The sequence below is a fragment of the Malus domestica genome, chromosome 13 (assembly GCF_042453785.1).
Source record: "Malus domestica chromosome 13, GDT2T_hap1".
Classification (NCBI taxonomy): Eukaryota; Viridiplantae; Streptophyta; class Magnoliopsida; order Rosales; family Rosaceae; genus Malus; species Malus domestica.
In genome coordinates, this window is record NC_091673.1 from 5,014,718 (window position 1) to 5,035,048 (window position 20,331).

A 20,331-nucleotide genomic window follows, 5' to 3' on the forward strand; every position below is an offset into this window, starting at 1 on the left:
ATAAAAATAGCACAAATGAGTTTTAAATAATGTATTAATGTGACTCTTTCTATTTTCTTTTTGGTATTTAACTTTATATTGCTGATAGTTTATGGATTGTTACAATTTCTGTTGTGGTTGTTTATGTAATTAAAAGCTGTTTGAAATGGTTTTGCTGTAATTTGCTGGAAGAATGGTGTGTTTAATTCTATTATTATATGTAATATGTTAAGGTGGGAAGCTTTTGGGGCGGCTCAGAAAAGGAAATAAACAAAAAGAATGAGTGCAGCGTGAGGTGGAGAGCAAAAGAGAAGCTGCATTTGCAGCTAGTGGAGTGAATAAACAAAAAGAATCTGAGTGCAGCGTGGTTGGTGGAGGTAAGCAGCTCCTTGGCAGCATGTGAAGTGGGAGCCTCGGAACCAGGAGAATAAAAACGTGCAGCGTGATGCAGTGAAGGGAGGCGCGGACAGAAAAGAAAAGAAAAGCTGCCTTTGCAGCTGAGCAGCGCAGGAAAGCACAGCGAGACTGTGCGGTAAAATAACGCTGCCTTTGGCAGCCTTGAAAAACAAAAACCGAAGAGGACAGAAAAGTAGAGTGGCGCAGAAAATAAGAGGGAGCACCGAGAGGTGAGCAGCGAGAGGTGACGCGGGGCAGAGGAGAAGAGCTGCCATTTGGCAGCTTGAGCATGGAGGCAAGTCAGAAAACAGAGAAGTCAGACAGACAGAAGCAGCAAACACTCTCCTCTCTCTCGGTTAAATCTTTCCAATACTTATATTTTATTTTTGTTTTAATAATGTGTAATTAAATTTATTTTGGCTAGAGGTTAATTCAAAACCATGAATATATTTGTAATATGAATTGATTACCTTCAGTTGTGATTTCTGAGTTGTGATTTAATTTGCTTAACTGCTTGATTGATAACTTATTTTTGTATGTTGATTAAGGATGCATACTTAATTTACATGCATGAATTTGATGCTAGAATATAAGTGAATTTCACCTAATCGTTATGAACTTATATTCACAAGTAGTGAAGGTTGTTATCCACAATCGTGTTAAGTGAATTCTAGGCTGGATTAACATGCGTATTCCATAGTTATGAATGCTTAGTCAATGTTTATGATTTCCGTTGAACTTAATGATCTTTGTTGAATGTCTCTATCATGCGTATTCCATAGTTAGGGACTTTGATGAGGAATAATTTGGTTGTAATGCGTATTCCATTCAATCCAATGAATCTAGGGAAATCTAAGAGTTAATTTAAGCGGACCTAATTAACTTGGAACATTGTGATTTACAATTTATTGAAAGAACAACTGAAAATCAATTTAGGTTGCATATGTGTCATGTGTGGAGAAGAACCCTCTAGCTAGTCCGTCAATTATCATTTTACCTTAATTTTATGTTTTTGTCAATTCTGTAATTTAATTAAGTTTAATTTACTTTTCATCAAAACCAAACACCCATCCATTATTAAATTATATTATTTAGTTAGTTTTCTTTATTGTTAGTTTTTTAATTTAATTTCCGTCCATTTCAGTCCCTAGTGTTTAAATTGAGTGTTTCCATTATTTTGAGTCATTTTAAGTGTGTTTCGAGTTATTAGAGTTTTTAGCCTAGTTTTGTGTCCTTGAGTCTTATTTAATATTTTTAAATTAATTTAGAATAGATTAGCAATCCCTCCTAATCCCCGGCCTAGAACGATACCCTACTTACATCTATACTACAATTGTCAAAAAGAGGGTTTAATTTGTGTGTCAAGTAATTCTCACACCACATCTCAAAACAAATCACTCACCACACATTTAAACGTCCAAGGGTAAATTAGTCTTTTCACATCAACGATAATTATTTCTCGGGACGAGCTGTGACTAATCCAATTCGGAAAGATCCGTTTATCGGATTCCGATTCGTCAGTTCCAGCTATCCTCAAATATTATGTTTTATAACGCATTAAAGTTTCGTGACAATCCAACTGTCGGATCGTCGATTCAATTTTGATCAAGTGATGTATCGTAATGAAACTAAGTTCAAACAATCAAACCACGTCTGTCACAGCCCGTTCTGGAATTTCATATTCGTTGATATGAAATGACGGAATTGCCCTTAACGGTTGCTAAGGTACGTGTGACATGTCAATTGTTAAATGTATACTCTCCTTATATTCTTGGAAAAGTTTAAATAGATTAAAATGGTATTCAATTTGTGTGGTTAGGGACTTAAGAATTGGGATTGTAATTGTTTTGGATGGACCACACACATGCAGGACAATCATCCCATGCTTTCTCTCTTCCTTCTCAGTTTCTCTCTCTCTCTCTTCCTCTCGAAACCGTATGGACACATTCACCCATGATCATCCAAGCACGGATCGAAGGTTTCAAGGGCACCATTGTACTCGTGAGGACCCTACGAACTCACCCATACCCATTTTAGGTAAGAAATCTCTCGATTTCACGTTGAAAACTCGAGGTCCGATTTGAGTATTGTTCACGAACTTTGTAATGGTTGGTTTTTAGGACAATCCAAGCTCATGGTCAGCTTTAGGAGGTTCTTACGAAGCTCGGGGACGTTCGTTTGGAAGTTTTGGACGTCGGGATCACAAGGTTCGAAGGTGGCCAGTTTTGGGTGAAATTTCCCGACGTGATTTCGAAGGATTTGGAAGTTTTTAAAGGTATAGCCTTCTTCCTCTTGTCATTTGTGAAGTTTTGGTGAAAATTTCATGGAAAATGGTTGAGAATTGAGCGAGAAAATGGCGATTACAAGTCTGCCTAGTTTCCGGTGCCGGCGAGTTTTTCCGACGACTGCAGGTAGGGGATGACGCGTGTGGACCCGTGCTTATCTTGGCGTGTGGGGGTGTGTGACAAGTCCAAAAATTATTCTAAAAATTCCTCGATGTTCGTGACGGCGAGTAGGTCACTGTGGTATATTCATATACCCAAATTGAGCATCGTATGAGAAGTTATTACGTATTGTTGGTTGTATGCTTTAAATAATGTTTTTATAGTTGTTTCACATATAGGTGATACCTATTCCGAGAACGAGCGCATTCAAGGACGTCACGGGGGTTACGACCCTTCGACTTACCAGTGAGTGGGCAGTATTTTCTGTATTTACCTATATACTATTGGTTTTTCCCAGAAATTGAATTTAAATGAAATGTGTTTTAAAATGCCATGCATACATTATATGAATTGATAATTGTTGCGTATATATGTTAAATGGTGTTGTGGACGCACATGTGAGTATCAGGTGAGTTTTATGTTAATCATGTGAATTATTGTGATGTGAATTGTGTTGAGAGCTCATAACCTGCACCTTTGGTATTAGTGCTTATATTATTCACCCCGCACTACACGCTCACCTTGGACCCAAGTAGGTGCATGTCGTACAGACCATTAGAGGGTTCAGACATGTCGTACAAACCATGAGAGGTGGTTCCGACTTGTAAGTGATTTTAGATTATTATACAAATGTTGATGAGAGAATCACTAGAGCGTATTCTTACACCTTTCTTATCGTACAAGCTACTTCAGGTAGTTTCGATTTATGTGCAGAGTAGTGCCGTACAGGTCATTGTGGTGACTCTGGTTGGTTGGATATTGAGCTATTAAATTAACCGTACAAGACCAACTGCAGGGTCTCCGGTTGATTCATTATTTCACTTGTTATATTGATGCATCCTTATCTTGTTATTGACGCTTATACAGTGGCATACTTTCTAGTTTTTGATAAAGATTGGTGATTTGAGATATTTGAAGAATTATAAGCATATTATGTTATTTTCTGGGAAAGTATACAGGTTTTACAACGAGGGGTTAGAAATGTTATTATTTGAAATATTTTCGAAAAGCTTTGTTTTACTAACCCACTCAATTTTGTTTTGCGCCCCTCCAGGTTCTAGTTAGTGGTGTCGGTGGCCCACGAGGATTTCTACGGCGTACTGACAGACTACATAAATGTAGGACTCACCTGCGGGTGTTGTAATTTTAGTTATAGTCCTACTTGACTGCACCTAGTTTTATGCTCTGGATATGTGTGTTTCACACTTAAACTCACTCTAACATGTTAGTTGGTTATTATTGGTACTGGTCAGTTTTATTTCCTTCGTATTTCTCTTATCTATTGCCTCCGCGTCGCACTTTTGGTTATGTCACGCCCAAGTGACGGCCAGCACACTTTGATTCTAGGATCGGGGTGTGTCAACGTCGTACGGATATCAATTATGAAATCAGAACATCTAATTGAACTTAGAAAGACATCTTCAGCCCACTGGCCATGCGCTGCCCACATGCCGCCGTAGGTGGTGGTTGGCCGCTTCGACTTGTCGGAAAATTCAACTATTTCTAAAAATTACCAAATTTCCTAGAAATGTAGTACAAGTCAACGGGAGAAACTTTCATACTTGGGCCAAAGCCTAGTTCGGCCAAGAAACACCTCAAAACAATCTCGATCCGCCGGAAACCCTTGAAATGGCTGGTTTCGATCTGTCACCTTCGGTGCTCCTCCGTCCCTATAACTGTTTAGACTTTGTTCCATGCTTCAAGGGGAGTCTAATGGTGTAGTAATTTGATGAAATCATTTCAAAATTGGTGGATATCGGGCAAAAACTGCTGCAATCACCGGTGCGGTTTTCCCCAAATTCAAATGCCAAATCTCTTGATTTTTAGGGTGTAATAGGAAGAAGGAAGGTCGTTGAGGGTTTTCTAGGTGTTTAATCAGTGTAATTCGCCAGAACTTGGCCGAAAAAGGAGTAGGAGACCCTTGTTTCCGTCGGGTCGGGTCCGGGGAGGTACACATGTTTCCCTATTTTTTTTCTTCTCTCCTCTCCCTCCTTTCTTCCTCCCCCGATTGGTCTGAGTTTCTCCCTTTTCTCTCCTTCCCTTTCTATCACAACCACACACATGGCACTCCCATTGCTCCATATTTTATGGAGCCTTCCAACTTAATGTCAAAATGACTATTTTGCCCTCAACTTCTATCATTAATAACTTCTTCATTATAACTCTGTTCCATGAACGGTTTCGGCCTACACATTCATGAGACTAAGCTCTATTCAAAAATATAAATTTTGACCTTGAAAGGTCTATGAATTTTAGATAATTAATTTCCAAACTTCAAACTTCGTAACTAGTTCAATTTAAAACTAAACTCAAATAAATTAATATAACTTCTCCAAAAAATAATATAAAATCTCAATAATACAATACGTAAATTATAATAATTTCCGGAAACAAAACTTTAAAAGTTCTCAATTCAATTTTTCATAACCATAAATCCATTTATTTTCAATTTTCTCCACATATTCATAATTATGAATATTTAATTCATATATTTAAAATTTTAGGGTACTACAATCCAAAGTTGAAATTCATTACAAACTTGAATTAAAAGAGATTGAATTCAAAGGTGTGTGAATTATAACCCAGTATTCACCCTATTTATAGCCCAAAAAATTTCAAATCCAACGGCTCGCTGACGTCACTTAGCTGCTAGATTTGAATTTAAGTTGTAGTTTATAAATAATAAATTATGTTTGGCCTTCGGTTGGACAAGGCTATGTTAGGCCCTATGGCTCCTTGGCCCTCGGTTGAAGATGGTAAGAAATATGGTCATGCACTGTTCATTAAAATATTAATTTTTTGGAGGGCCAGAAGACTAAAACAAGCCATTTGGCAGCATTCGGTTGAAGATGGCCTTAGATGTCTTTGCTCCGCCCCACACCCCCTCGTGTTTATTCTCTAAAATAAATGGAACCGTCTCGTAGCCACCCTGAATCTAAAGTACTCACTCTGACCCACAGTTCCCCTACCCGATTGCCCCTACATCCAGTATTAGTACACTATAATTTTCCAAGTAGAGACGTTCTATATTAATTGAAACCTCATCTACTAGAGGGTTATTATAAAAAATGGTCCATGAGATTTGCATGATCAATAGAAATTGTCCATGAGATTGTCCACAATCCATGATTTTGGTCCTTCCGTTAAAAACGATTTTGGGCAATTTTCAAAACTTTGTAATTAAATCGTTTCTTAATCAAATTTGGCCCATAATATATCAAAATGAAGATAGGAAAGTGTAGAATAAGATTATACCTATTGAAAGCCCAATGGTTGCCAGAGATGGCTTGAAAATAGCCTGAAAGGTGACTGGTCTACGAGAAAACTGGGTAAACTTTAAACGTTCATAACTTCTTCAATACTCAACGAAATTGCGTGATTCAAAAACAAAAATAATAATTCTTGACGAGACGAAGAGAATGGTATCTTTTTTAAAGGCTAACTCACCGTGGTTTGGTTGGACAAGTTAGCCACTTTCGAGCAATTTTCTGGCAAAACCATGGTGATTTATCAGTAAATAAAGATACTATTCTCTTCGTATCGTTGAGAAGTATGATTTTAATTTTTGAATCACTTGATTTTTTTTAGTATTGAAGAAGTTATGAACGTTTAAAGTTTACCCAGTTTCCAGCGAGTTTTCCAGTTTTCCCGCCGATTAGTCACCGTTCAGGCTATTTTCTGGCCATCTTCAGCAATAATTGGGCTTCCAAATAGGTATAATCTTGTTCTACACTTTCGTATCTTTATTTTGATATATTATGGGTCGAATTTGGTTAAGAATCGATTGAGTTACGAAACTCTGAAAATTTGCTCGAAGAGTTTTTAACGGAATGACTAAAATCATGGATGGTGGACAATCTCAAGGACCATTTCTATTCATTTTCAATCTCAGAGATCATTTCTATTGATCATGCAAATCTCAAGGACTATTTTGTATAATAACCCTCTCTAGAAAACACCAAGAAATCAAATCTACGAGAAGATACTCCAAAAATGTGGGTTTGTGATGGTATTTTTAAAAGAGAGCTTTAATGAAAAGGATTTCAGCTCACTTCAATTTAACCAAAAATCACCCTAAACTATTATTTAACAAAAAAACTTAAAATTTAATCTTAAGGACATAACTATTCATATATCAGAGCCTACAATTTTAAAAACTCACGAACTGAATTAAAAGCCCAACTAACAATAAATGTTTTTTTTCCAAATTTGCCCCTGACAGAACCTAACCAAACTAGGGCTGGAAAAAAAATACCGAAAATCCCGAACCATACCGAAACCAAACCGAAAAAATACCGAACCAAAAATCCCGAAAATTTTAGTACCGAAACCGAACCGATCCCGAATTGTTCGGTATGGGATTCGGTTTTACAATTTGAAATTTTCGGTATTCCCGATCCCGAACCGAACTTTATTAATATTATATTAGGTATATTATATATATGTGTGTGTGCATGTGTCTGTGTGCGTCTGTGTGTGTGTGTTGGCAATATTATATTTATATTAGGTATATTATATATATATGTGCATGTGTGCATGTGTTAGGTATATTATATATGTGTGTGTGTGCATGTGTCTGTGCGTCTCTGTGTGTGTGTTGGAAATATTATATTAGGTATATTATATATATATGTCTGTGTGCATGTGTCTGTGTGCGTTTGTGTCTGTGTGTTGGAATGCGTCAGTGTGTGTGTATATGTTATGCGTCAGTGTGTGTGTGTATATATGTATATGTGTCGGTGTGTGTGTATATATGTATATGTGTCAGTGTGTGTGTGGTGTGGTGCTGACAAACGTTGCATCAAGCACATGGGAAGGGATGGGTCACGCACGCAAGGCAAGGGTGCTTGCTTTCTGAAGATAGAGCCGTCTCTCTCTTCCCTATTTTCTGTCTCTCATCAGTCATCTCTCTACTACCTAATCCTTTATCCCTCTCATTTTTTCTCACTCATCTCTCTCGTATTCTCTCTCTCTCTACAACCCAGAAACCACCTAACCTTTCCTTCCACCAATCCAAAACCAAGCCAAACATCCCTACTCACTCTCTCTCATTTCATTTCGCCTCTCATCTGCCTTCACTCAGTCTCAGACTCTCCCTCTCTTTCTCGAATTTGAAGCTTAGCAGCCACCCACCGTCTAGCAATCTGACTCCGACGAACTATCTGCACTTCGGCTACCACCACACCTCATGGCTTCATCCCCACCTTCGGTTATCTCCAGTGATTCTCTGTGTGTGTGGGATTTCGAATTGAGGTTAGGGTTTTGAATTGGGGCTTAGGGTTTCGAATTGGGGGCTCGGGTCAGGAGGAGGTCCCTCTCTTCACTCTGCTTCTTTCTCGACCATAAATCTTTCACTGATTCACTATCACTATGTCTTTGATTTCAATTTGGATTTTTAATGCAGGTTCGGATGATTTCAATATTAATCTAAGACGATTTGGATTCTGATGATGTTCGGTTTCAGGAAATTCCGAAATACCGAAAATATTTCGGGAATCCCGAAATTTCGGTTCGGGATCGGTCTTGAGATTTACGTCCCAAAAATTTTCGGTTCGGGATTTGATATGCCATTTTTGGTTCGGTATCCCATACCGAACCAGCCCTAAACCAAACCCGTTCATTGGCTTTGCCTTTTTCTGTCGTATATGGGGCTTTTGGTGTTGCCCCATTTTCCACACCCACCACTGTCCTTATTTATTATTATTATTTTATTTTTGTTGTTTTGTGTATGTGTCTATGTCTGTGTTTTCAAAGTTGGTAAGTTTTTTTTTGTTTGTTTTTTTATTACAAATGGTTTTTTAAATTGACCAATCTCATTAAAATTGTCTCTGAAATTGAAAATCGATCAATGTAGTCTTTGAAATTAGATGTCACAAATCAATGTGATCCTTTCATCACAATTCTATCAAAAACTATGTTTAGTACTGATATGGCACTTAAATAGGTCCCACAAATTAAATTAAATAGTATTTTGTGAATTAAAAATATTTAAATAATAAAAATGATATTTTTTTTAATTTTTATTAAAAAAAAGCTTCATGTGCAACAGCCATAACGCTCAGAGTCTTCTCATCCTCCTCATCTTCCTCCGTTTCTTTCAAGCCCTAACAAGTCACTCACTTTCAAGTTCAGCACTTCCTAGTGGGGTTGGGTTTGGGTGCGATTACATTTGCGACGGTGACGACGAGTGACGAGAAAGGCTCGAATGCCGGCGTTAAACTCCACGAGCCAATCAATAGGGTTAAACTCCTATTGCACTACACGGCTCTCCTTTCGCGGTTTGATGATTCGAAGCGGGTCATGGGCTGCACGGCCCGGGTGTGGCAGCAAGTCGAGATGGACGAGGATGGCAAGATGAGATTCGCGGCCGGCAACAATTTCAAAATCACTAGGGGCTTCCACTCCTGCCAGGTTTCGGTGCTCGATGACACGTTGCCAGAAGAGGTGTTGCAGGTTAAGATCGACGTCTTGTCGTCACTCAGTGTGGGATTGCCGGGCGCGTTTGTTTTTTGCCTTTTCAAGTTTTTAATAATAAAAAATAATTTTATTTTATTTTTTATTATAAATTATTGAATTATTTTTAATCCATATTGAAATAATTAATTAGGTTTATGGAACCGATATGTGCCACATCAGCACTTCACAGAGTTTTTTACGAAATTATGACAGAATGACCATATTGATTTGCGACACCTAATTTTAAGGACCACATTGATTGATTTTTAATTTCAGAGACCATCTTGATGAGATGGGTCAACTTCGGAGATCATTTGTAATAAAATTATGAGCAGCTATTATCCATATATGCATTATAATACTAGACTATGTTTATGTACATCTTTTCATCTTGGCCTTTCGTAATTAAGAGCCGGAGAGAAGTGGTTTGAAAGGAAATAATGAAATGTTAAGCATTCGACCTAGCAATTCATAATTAATTTTTAGACTCTCTTTTGTGGCCTAAACATTTGAAGTATTCAAAATCTCTAACTCTAATTAATTTATTAATTAGCAAGAGTGCACACACTATGTTGTGTGTTTTAAAAATGGGACACTTTGGATGCGGTCCCTAGCTATCAATATTCTTTGATTGAAACCTTGTTAGTTTTTTGTTTTTGATTGAGGTCCCTGATATTAATGTAATAATGTAAGTTACTATATTTTTTTAATTAAAAATTAAAAATTGAAATTTGTAATATTTTATATTAATGAGATTTTAAATAAAACCCATAATTATGGGATTAAAAATAATAAAATATAAATTATTCTCTCTATTATATTGTGTGTGTGTGTGTGTGTACATATGTGTATGGGTACATTAACCAAAATTAATAAAAAAAGTGATTGTACCAAAACATGGATACATTCTCAAATCAACGAAAAAGAATGTACCCATATAAGTTTAAACATGGATTAAAAAATTTGAATGGATTTTATATTAAAAAAGGGTACATTTTACATATAACAAATTGATATATTTGAGAATGGGTACATTTAAGATTAAAAAAATTGAAAAATTATATGAATGGGTACATTTAAGATTAAAAAATTGAGAATCTTTTTATATATAAAAAAAAACTAATAGGTACAAACTTAATTTAATTTAATTTTTTATTATTTTGGAAATGTTTGAATTGAAAATTAATTAGAAGTTTAATAGAGGTGTGAGTATTAAACCCTAAATTAATTATTAATTTTTATATTTAAAAAATTATATAATAAACATGTAAATTCATTATCACATTAATGCTAGGGACTTGAATCAAAATTTGAGAACTAATAAGGTGTTAGTCAATGAACAGTAAAAACCAGGGACCGGATACTAATTTTTCCTTTAAAAATATATACGATAGACAATATTATTTACATATATGTGGAAATCTACTTACAACTCTATTTATAATGACAAACAAAATAGAAATTTTTTTTTATCCTATCTAGTTACAACCCTATTTACTTGTCGAACAAACAAATGTTTGTCATGAGTTCAAAAAGTACACCGTTCATCATTTAAAATTTGCCAGGTGATAAACTGGTGATAAGAGTATCTCTTATGTATCAACAGAATTAACCAACCAAATCTAAGAATTCAAGAATTTGAAATTGACTTAACAAGCACATATTTGTTTTAGGATTTTCTTCTTGTAATTCACTTTGAAATCCTCTCTATATAAAATACAACAAAAATTATAATAAAAAAAATCTTACAAAATCGATGAGATAATTCACTTTTAAATCAGGATAATTTACACAAATACCTTAATTTAATGATAAGGAAAAAAAACATTAAAAAAAAAAGTAACCAAAAAGCGCGTGCAATTGCACCTCTGTTGCTTCTGCAGTTACGCTGCTACCTTTGATAACAAAATAAAGAATTTGCCGCCCAAGCGCCGGTTCATGCATAAAGAAAAAAATTGGTTAAAAAATCCCTTGCAAAAATCAAGCGCCGGCCTTAGGAAAAAAAAAAAAAAAAAGGCACTTACCTCCGCAAAAAATTAAATCATTGCTTATTTTTTTAGGTGTGTACATATTGTGAAAGAAGAGGAAATTAGATCTAATTTTTATGAAACTCTACACTATTTATCAACAAAACTCAATAACTACGTACTATTTTCAAAAGTTAACCAAGAAATATGCATTATTTATGAAATTGAACAAATAAATAGTGCAGTACCATTCAGTTTCATAAATAGTAACGTTCAATTTCATAAATAGTGTAGTACCTTTCAGTTTCATAAATAGTGTAGTACCTTTCAGTTTCATAAATAATGTAGTACCATTCAATTTCATAAATAGTGCAATAATATTAAGTTTTACAAACAGTGTAATACTGTTCAGTTTCATAAATAATGTTTGTGATGGATACGCGTAGATCCCGCGCATCACTTTTTTTTTATAATTTTGTTATATATTAAAATAATATAAATTTCATTAAAATTTAAGTTATTTTGTCATCTTAATTAAAATTTAAGGATTTTTCATTAAAATTTAAGTTTGTTTCATTAAATAAACTTATAGTATATTTTTTGTTAAAATAAACTTAGTCCAAATGTTTTTCATGAAAGCTCCCTAAACACTCTAAGTTATTTTGGTTTAGTTTTCATAAATAGTGTGTAATTTTGTTGTAGTTCTAGAAATAATGAGTTATTTTGGTTCAGTTTCAAAAATAATGAGTTATTTTGTTCAGTTTAAAAAATAATGTGAGTTATTTTGCTGTCGTTTAAGAAATATTTCCAAAAATAGTGAGTTATTTTAATTCAGTTTCATAAATTATTTTGGTTCAGTTTAAGAAATTATCACATCCCCGCCCGGGCTCCCATTACATCCTGGACTCAACTCCATCGTAGCACGATATTGTCTGTTTTGGGCCCCGACCACGCCATCACGGTTTTGTTTCTAAGAACTCACATGAGAACTTCCCAGTGGATTACCCATCATGAGATTGCTCTCGCGCGAACTCACTTAACTTCCGAGTTCCGATAAAACCCGAAACTAGTGAGCTTCCAAAAGGCCTCGTGCTAGGAAGAGATTGGAATATATATATATATATATATATATATATATATATATAAGGCATAGATGATCCACTTCCCTGGGAGATATGGGATGTTACAATTCACCCCCTTAAGGGTCAGACGTCCTCGTCGGCACACTCCGGCCAGGGATTGGCTCTGATGCCAAATTGTCACATCCCGGCCCGGGCCCCCACCACATCCCAAGCTCGACTCCACCGTAGCACGATATTGTCCACTTTGGGCCCCGACCACGCCCATCACGATTTTGTTTCTAGGAACTTACACCAAAACTTCCCAGTGGGTCACTCATCATGGAATTACTCTCGTGCGAACTCACTTAACTTCGAAATTCCGATGGAACCCGAAGCCAATGAGCTCCCAAAAGGCATGTGCTAGGAAAAGATGAGAATATACATATAAGGCATAGAGGATCCACTCCCCTGGACAATGTGGGATGTTACAGAAATAGTGTTGGTTATTTTGTTGTAATTTCAGAAATAGTGTAAGTTGTTTTGGTTCATTTTTCAGAAATAGTATGGTTAAATTTGTTGTACTAAAAATAATGTGGGTTACTTTTGTCTAGTTTCAGAAATAGTTTTGGTTATTTTGCTCTTCTCAAAAATACTACTTTTTTTTTATTTCAGAAATAGTATGAGTTATTTTGGTTCAATTAAAAAAACATAGAAAAACCTATAATTAGGAAAATTTTGGGTCATTTCCATTTGATTGTGTGCATAAAAAGTTAAGATGGACGAAGACTGCATCTAGATAACAGAATAAATCATACTTAAAAGCCTATGCTTGGGTAAAGTCCCCGCATTTAAGGTATTTTTCAGAAAGTCTCTAATATTTCAAGACCGTAAACATTACCATGAGATAATTAGTGAACTAATTAACTGCATTTTTAGTATCTCTTTCCAAAAGAAAATTAATATTTTCTTGCTTCTTAAGTATTTATCAATCCTGGAATATGACTATGCCATACCTCACAATTCCCTCATATTGTTCTTTCAATACTATCAATATATCATTCTTCATACTTAAGAATTAGGAAACTATGAAGATACGCTTTCCTAATCTATTTTTATTTCTCGGGCTTTTTACCAGTAACACACAATATCATTCTTTACAATATTTATTATCTTCAAGTATATAACACACAATCAACAACTAGACCAAAAATAATAGAGATTGGGCTCATTTACTAATTCGTAATCAGAACGAATGGAGTTAAAGTGAGGAGTTGGAATGAGGTAGAATTATAATCATATTCTTGATAAAATTGTTTATTAAAATTTCTTAAATCGGAATAGAAATCGTATTTATCTATATAAGTTGTTTATTAAAACACATAATTCGGAATGAAAACTAATGTACTTACTAAAATATCCCTCTTCCAAATAATCTTTTATTTTTGTATAATTTAATTCTTTTATTTTTGAAAACTTTGTGAGAAATCTTAGGGCATGTTTGGTATCCTACTAAAAAACTTGAATTGTTCTTAAAACTAATTTTCAGGATCATCTCTTAGAAATAGTTTTTTTTAGGTTTCAAAAACTTGTTGTTGGAAATTTGAGTAGTTTGAGTAGAAATTTCCTTGTCTCACATTGGTCATTCCCAAAAGATTTTATCACTTTATAATGCTTTGTCCTTTAAAGAAAGTGATTGGAGTAATAGGTTTGGAGATTAAAATTGGGCTCACCCTTGGGGTTGGGCTTTGGGGTGTATTAATTATTTGGTAATTAATTATAATTAATATATAATTAATATATATTTAATTGTCAAAAGATGGGCCTTGGGCCTTGGGTCTCTTGGGCTCTAATAATTAAATTATTTTCGGATTTACTTAATTATTTTTTAATTAAATTCGAATTTAATTAATTATTATTTTTTTGTGAAAGACTCATCCTTTCAGATGCTTTCAGATGAAGTCTGAGAGTTCTTTCTGAACACAGAGCAAAGCACCCCTCTGAAGAGATGTCTCCCAACAGTCACACCCCATTCTCATACCTGTTGCAAACAGGCATCCATCTGCTATATATACATCCATCTGCATGGCATTTAGAACACAGAAATAATCAACTTCATCTTCTACATTCACAAACCTTCTTACTGAGAGAACCACACTAAATTCGCCAGAAGTTAAATTTTCCGGTGCTGGAATTTTAACTTGATCGTTGAATCCTGGTGAAGCAGACGTCCGTAGAACTACAAGCACAGAGTAGGGACGAAATTTCTGTTTCAAGGACATTGCGGTACGCAAGTCTCGATCTTCAAGTTGTTTTGTTTTATAATTCATATTCTAGTTTATATTCTGTTAGTTTCTATTGCATTTATTATTTATTAACATATATAAATTATCACAGATTGTTGACATATATCCAATACTTGTTTGGCATTGAACTTAAAAACTATTTTTGAATCTAAAAATTTGAAAACTTGTTTGGTTTAACTCTTGAAAAAAGTTTTTTTTTTTCAATTATGTATTTGTTTTAAGATATACAAAACATATGAAATTAAACCTTAAACATACTATTTTGATATCCATGTGCAAATACAACATATATATGCTCGATAATCAAATTAAACTTCAAGTCTTAGATAATAAGTATTACATTAAAACATTCTAGAAAACCAATAAACTTCGAGACTAATTATTATTGACGTAATCAAGCCACATTGACTGTGAATATCGAAAAGTTTATGCGTCAGTTTATATTGCGTAAGACAAACTAATAACATGCTGGCAGAAGTTTGGCACAGTAACTTCCAAAAATGAAAATTTCAGAATGCATGAACTTGTAGAGTCAAATACCAAACATGTGTAATAGAATTCATGTCACTCACAAAACTACAAAGCTATACAAGTAAAATCATAACACCTGCTCCCAAAAAAAAACTATTAGCAATTCAAATACAGGGATTCATTAAAGGAAACTTTAACGAAAAACACTCGGTACTGTTCACTTTAACGAAAAACCACATTTTTACACTAAAAAGTCAATCATGGTACTATTCATTTTACCCTTTATTTTATCCTTATCATTAAAACTCAAAGTTTTCAAACCATTTTCATTAGTTTTCCTTTCATTTTAAATTTCACATAAGTAATTCAAGACAACATGAAGAGTTAATATCATGGAGTGAGACACTTCAGTCTACCGTATACACAGAAGCATATTATAAATGAACCAAAGGAACGGTAAAAGATGCAAAAGTTGGTCCTAGCTAGCACTCACTAATGTCTTTGAAGAGTTGCATCCCGACTTTTTGCTCAGATTTGAAGGTGCGGGGTTACAATTCAAAAAGCCAAGGACCTGAAGATACACCAACTAAACTAGAGCAGCTGGCCAAAAAGCCTACATTACCCCATAACAGCTGTGGGCATCTTTATAATCCGCAACATAATAAAAATGAATAAGGGATATAGAAATAAAAAACAGTAGCAGTTCAGGGGAAGTACACTCGTGAAAGAAGGATTCTCAGTACGAGATGCCACAAATTCTCATAATCCAAAAAATTTGAATTGGTAATGAACCCCTAAATTAGAGAAGACGCTAAGGTTGGATCACAGAACATAAATGCATGAGGAAAGTTTTGAAAAATTTTTTGGTCAATACAACCAAAACTCATGGCCACTCATTCAGATATCCAAGAGAATGGTAAAGAAAAGAAAACAAGATTATGACAGTTCTGAATTTGGGTTTCAAAGTACAAACCTGCAGTTCAGTGCTTCAATCAGCAAGCTGTTAATATCTTAATGAATATTAACAGTACTATGGATGATCTTATGTTTTCAACAACCCAAAAAAATTTAAAAAAGGAAGAAACACCGAAAACAAACCAGTGGAAAAGCTACTGGAATGACTCAATTTCGATAGCAAGCAGAACACTAGCATAACAATGTAAACCTACGACTCAAATTCTAAACTAAATTCATGCATTTTTCAAGTTTCATCAGCATTTAGTCAGGGGATTCTTTGAGAATGCAAGGGAAATGCTGACCGGATTAGGAGAAATTCATGTGACACACAAGACAACATTTCCCTTCAGTGAATGGAAAATAGTGGAGTTAGCTTATATGGCTGGATTATATTTGGTTCATGAAGAACAATTCTCGATATGGGATTATCCAGAAAACCAAGAAAAATCATATCAATACGTTTTTTTAACAAAATTGAAAGAGAAAAAAAAATTGCAGGGCCTCCAAGTAAATTCCAGATAAACCCATCACTCCAAGTAGATTCCAAGTTCGAGATTTCCATACCTCGAACCGAAGGTGTCTAATTCTTAAGAAATTTTGCAACATTTTCCCCCAATTTTCCCAATAGTTGCCTAATTCTAAAGAAACCTAATAAACCCAGCTGCAACAAACCTCCAAAACCACCAATAAAAACACAAAATTGACCAATTATATAAACAATCAAACATTCATGCAATTTAACACAAACAGATAATACAGAAAACGAGAGAGAGAGAGAGTTACAGAAAATTAAATCTGAAATCGAGTCACAGATATGCAAGGTGAAATGGGTCTCTTCAAATTGGATTGAGGAATTGTAGTCTCAAAGACCCAGAAACTCGGAAAAAAAGGATTATATGTTTGTCTTTATCCTTGGTAGTTCGTTGTTGATGAGGCGTAACGCCAGATCATGGTATGCGCAGCACAGCTCAGACCTCCATCGCGGCACAGGAACTGAACCCGTGAAAAATAAAAATAAAACCCTAAAACCTGACTTTTGTTGTTTTCAAATTATAATGGGCTGTTTTTAAAAAATTTTAAGTCCAGTTTTGCAAAATGGGCCTACCAAACATGTATTTTTACCTTAAAACTTAAAAATTGTTTTTGAGTTATAAACTTTGGACTCAAATCCAATACCAAACAGGCCCTTATTTATTTGGTATGGTTTTATTATTTTTTTCCCATCCCCCAAATAGTATGATGATCATCTTCCCCATTCCTAAATTTCCTTTTTCATTCTTGCTCATGGCAAGTGCCTTCGCCCATGAGCGGTAGGTCTCAGGTTCGAGACTTGGGAGCAGCCTCTCCATAAATGGGGGTAAGGCTAGCCGACATTCACCTCTCCCAGACCCTGCGTAAAGCGGGAGCCTTGTGCACTGGGTACGATTTTTTTTTTTTTTTATTCTTGCCCATCTCTTTTCTCCGTCTGCTTCACGTCTCTCTCTCTCTCTCTCCAACCACCCATCTGCTTCTCATCTCTCTCTCCAACCACACAGCCACCAGAGCAGTGAATCCACCACCACGCAGCTTCACTTCCAGATGCTAGAGTGTTGTTCTAATGTCGGATGTCCCACCGACTGGGTTTTAGATCCGGTGTTTGCCAACAACAACTCCAGCTTCAAACCCATCCTGGCACAAAATCATCCCAAACCATGTAACATGAAGCCAATTATCGTCGATGGACGATGTGCAAGCAAATCGGCAGACTGGACAAAGGGAAACAGATAAGAATGGGGAGGAAGGGCTGAAGGTTGTAGATGCAAATTTTCGCCTTCTCTTTCTTTGACAAAATTGCATCTATAAAACAATCAACACCTTTGGTCAAGGCCAAGAACCTCACGCACCCACAATGAATGGGGGGCTTTGGCCGAAGAACCACCGATGCCAAAGTTAGAATTTAGAGAGAAACAATGTTTAGAGGATTTTTGGGAGTTTTGCAAGAGCATAAACTTAGCTTTTTAGAAGAAATAGGGTTATATATATAGGGAATGAGGTGGCCGGCCCTTAGAGGATTTTGTGTGAAAATGGTGATTAATTTGGTGATTAATGGATTAATTAGGAATTAATCCATTAATTAGCCTAATTAATCTAATTTGTATGGAAGGTTTTGAAGGTTATGGAATGAGGATGGATGAGACAAATTTGAACTTGTTTACCTATTTTGGGTACTCCTGATTTGGTTGATGGATGATTCTCCACTGCTCAAGTGTAGGAGAGCCGGTATGCCTCAAGGGTAAATTTGTCATCTTCACCCAAAAATCCACGTGTCGCCTTGTGATTATTTTTGGCTCCACAAATGCCCCACACCTGCTAGGCTGCTCGTAGGAAATGGCAGCAGGTGTAGAGATCTTCTTGCTCTATGAAACTTAGGACTGCTTCCTGTTTTGATGTAGATTCCCTCTTTAATATGAAATTAGATCCTTCTAGGAAAGAGAAATAAATTTCTCTCAAAGCCTATTTAAGTCCACCTTAAGTGGGTTATTAAATCAACTTTGGAGAGTGATTTATTCTACCCTACAAGAGAGAGAGCTTATAGGATATTTGTTCCTCATTCTCTAGCAATCTTCTACATCTTGCTCGTGCAAAGGATCGTCTTTCGTTGCTTTCTTCGTATTCTTTGTGCTGCACCAGTGTAATAAAAACTTAATTCTTCTTGTCTTCTTTTTGGGTGGTGTTGCCATGAGGCAGTCGTCACGGTGGTGCGACACGTCAGCTGGCAAGGGCCAGGAGTCAGCTTGGCATTGGCCAAGGAAGTGATGTGGCAAGGGCCATTGTTTGAGTGGTTCGGCTTGATTGAAGCCAATGATTGGTCCGGCATTGGCTGAGGAATTAGCATGGAATGGGCCATTGTTTAGGCTGCCTGCTGAAAATGAGGAAACTGCTTGAGTTTGATTTTTCAACTGCCATAGATGGAGCAGTCATGGATGAGGCTACCAAGATCGGAGTTGATGAAGATGAAGTGTCGGATGAGCGAACTGTTAAGTGTAAAAGTTGCTGCTGCCCCCTAACCATTTGTTGCTTAGTTGATCTTTAAGCATTCGATCTTTTGAACTATATGGCCTTCTCGCACTGGAGAGCAAACCCATATGGGTGTCGGGGAATTGGTTTACCCTCTCGCGCTGGAGAGCAATTAGTTTACCCTCTTGCACTGGAGAGCAATTAGTTTATCCTCTCACACTGGAGAGCAAACCCATATAGGTGTCGGAAAAGTGGTTTACCCTTTCATATTAGAGAGCAATTAGTTTATCCTCTCGCACTAGAGAGCAAACTCATATGGGTGTCGGAGAATTGGTTTACCATTTCGCACTGGAGAGCAATTAGTTTATCTTCTTGTACTGGAGAGCATACCTATATGGGTGTCGGGGCATTGGTTTACCCTCTCGCACTGGAGAGCAATTAGTTTATCATCTCGCACTAGAGAGTAGACCCATATGGGTGTCGGGAAATTGGTTTACCCTATCGGGGTGTCGGGGAATTAGTTTATCCTCTCACATTGGAGAGTAATTAGTTTATCATCTCGCACTGAAGAGCAGACCCAGAAAGAGTTTTTAGCAGTTGTTATGGACAACAGTTGAGCAAGGCTTATGAGTACTTCTTGAATCTTTATTGAGAATAAAGAAATAAATCAATTGTGTTGGAACTAGAAGGTATAAACTGCATAACAAACTAGATAATATTTGGCTTGCGAGGCCTTGTTCTTCGAGCTGCTTGAGACTTCGAACTTATTTGGAAAAGCCCAAATGGGGTTCATGGGGTGATGGAGTCTTCCCCTACTTGGGTAGGCTGTTTCGTTGACCTATCAAGATACTCATCGCATCGACCCTCATTTGTCAGCTTCTCAAGGTACTGCTTCCATTTTAGGCAGCCGTTGGTAGTGTGGCCTGATCCTTGATGGAATGCGCAATACTTTGTATGATCCAGCCTGGTAAGATCGTCTTTCATGGGAGGTGGCAGTTCGAACCAAGGTTCATTCTTGAGCTTGCGAAGAATTTGGTCGATTGGAACTGTGAATTTGGTGAATGTTTTAGGTGCTGAGTCTTCTCTGGTTGGGGAACGTTCTATGTGCTTCTTTTCTGACTCGTTTTTTTTAGACTGCTTGGCCTCGTCCCATAGTGCATGCTTTTCTGCCAAAGCATACAAGCTACTAGGGTGAATTCTTCTCCCATGATCAGTTTTCTGAATAAAGGATGTTCGGTTAGAAGTCTATTTCTGAATGTTGTCGTTGCTATGTCTTCGTTGCAGCCAACAATCTTGGCCT

The 20,331-nt window shown here is 36.1% G+C and overlaps 2 long non-coding RNA genes across 3 annotated transcripts; both read left to right on the forward strand.

Moving 5' to 3' along the window:
• Positions 1 to 348: 348 nt before the first annotated feature.
• On the forward strand, positions 349 to 3,670 carry LOC139190474 (uncharacterized). The gene is made up of 3 exons (XR_011574708.1): positions 349 to 2,412; positions 2,496 to 2,650; positions 2,999 to 3,670. It is a non-coding gene; the product is annotated as an uncharacterized lncRNA (long non-coding RNA).
• A 4,201-nt stretch (positions 3,671 to 7,871) lies between these two features.
• LOC108175005 (uncharacterized) lies at positions 7,872 to 8,550 on the forward strand. 2 transcript variants are annotated; one of them, XR_011575010.1, is made up of 2 exons: positions 7,872 to 8,072; positions 8,224 to 8,550. It is a non-coding gene; the product is annotated as an uncharacterized lncRNA (long non-coding RNA). The 2 variants fall into 2 exon arrangements; XR_001791872.3 differs by having other exon boundaries at positions 7,993 to 8,129; positions 8,224 to 8,460.
• Positions 8,551 to 20,331: the final 11,781 nt, after the last annotated feature.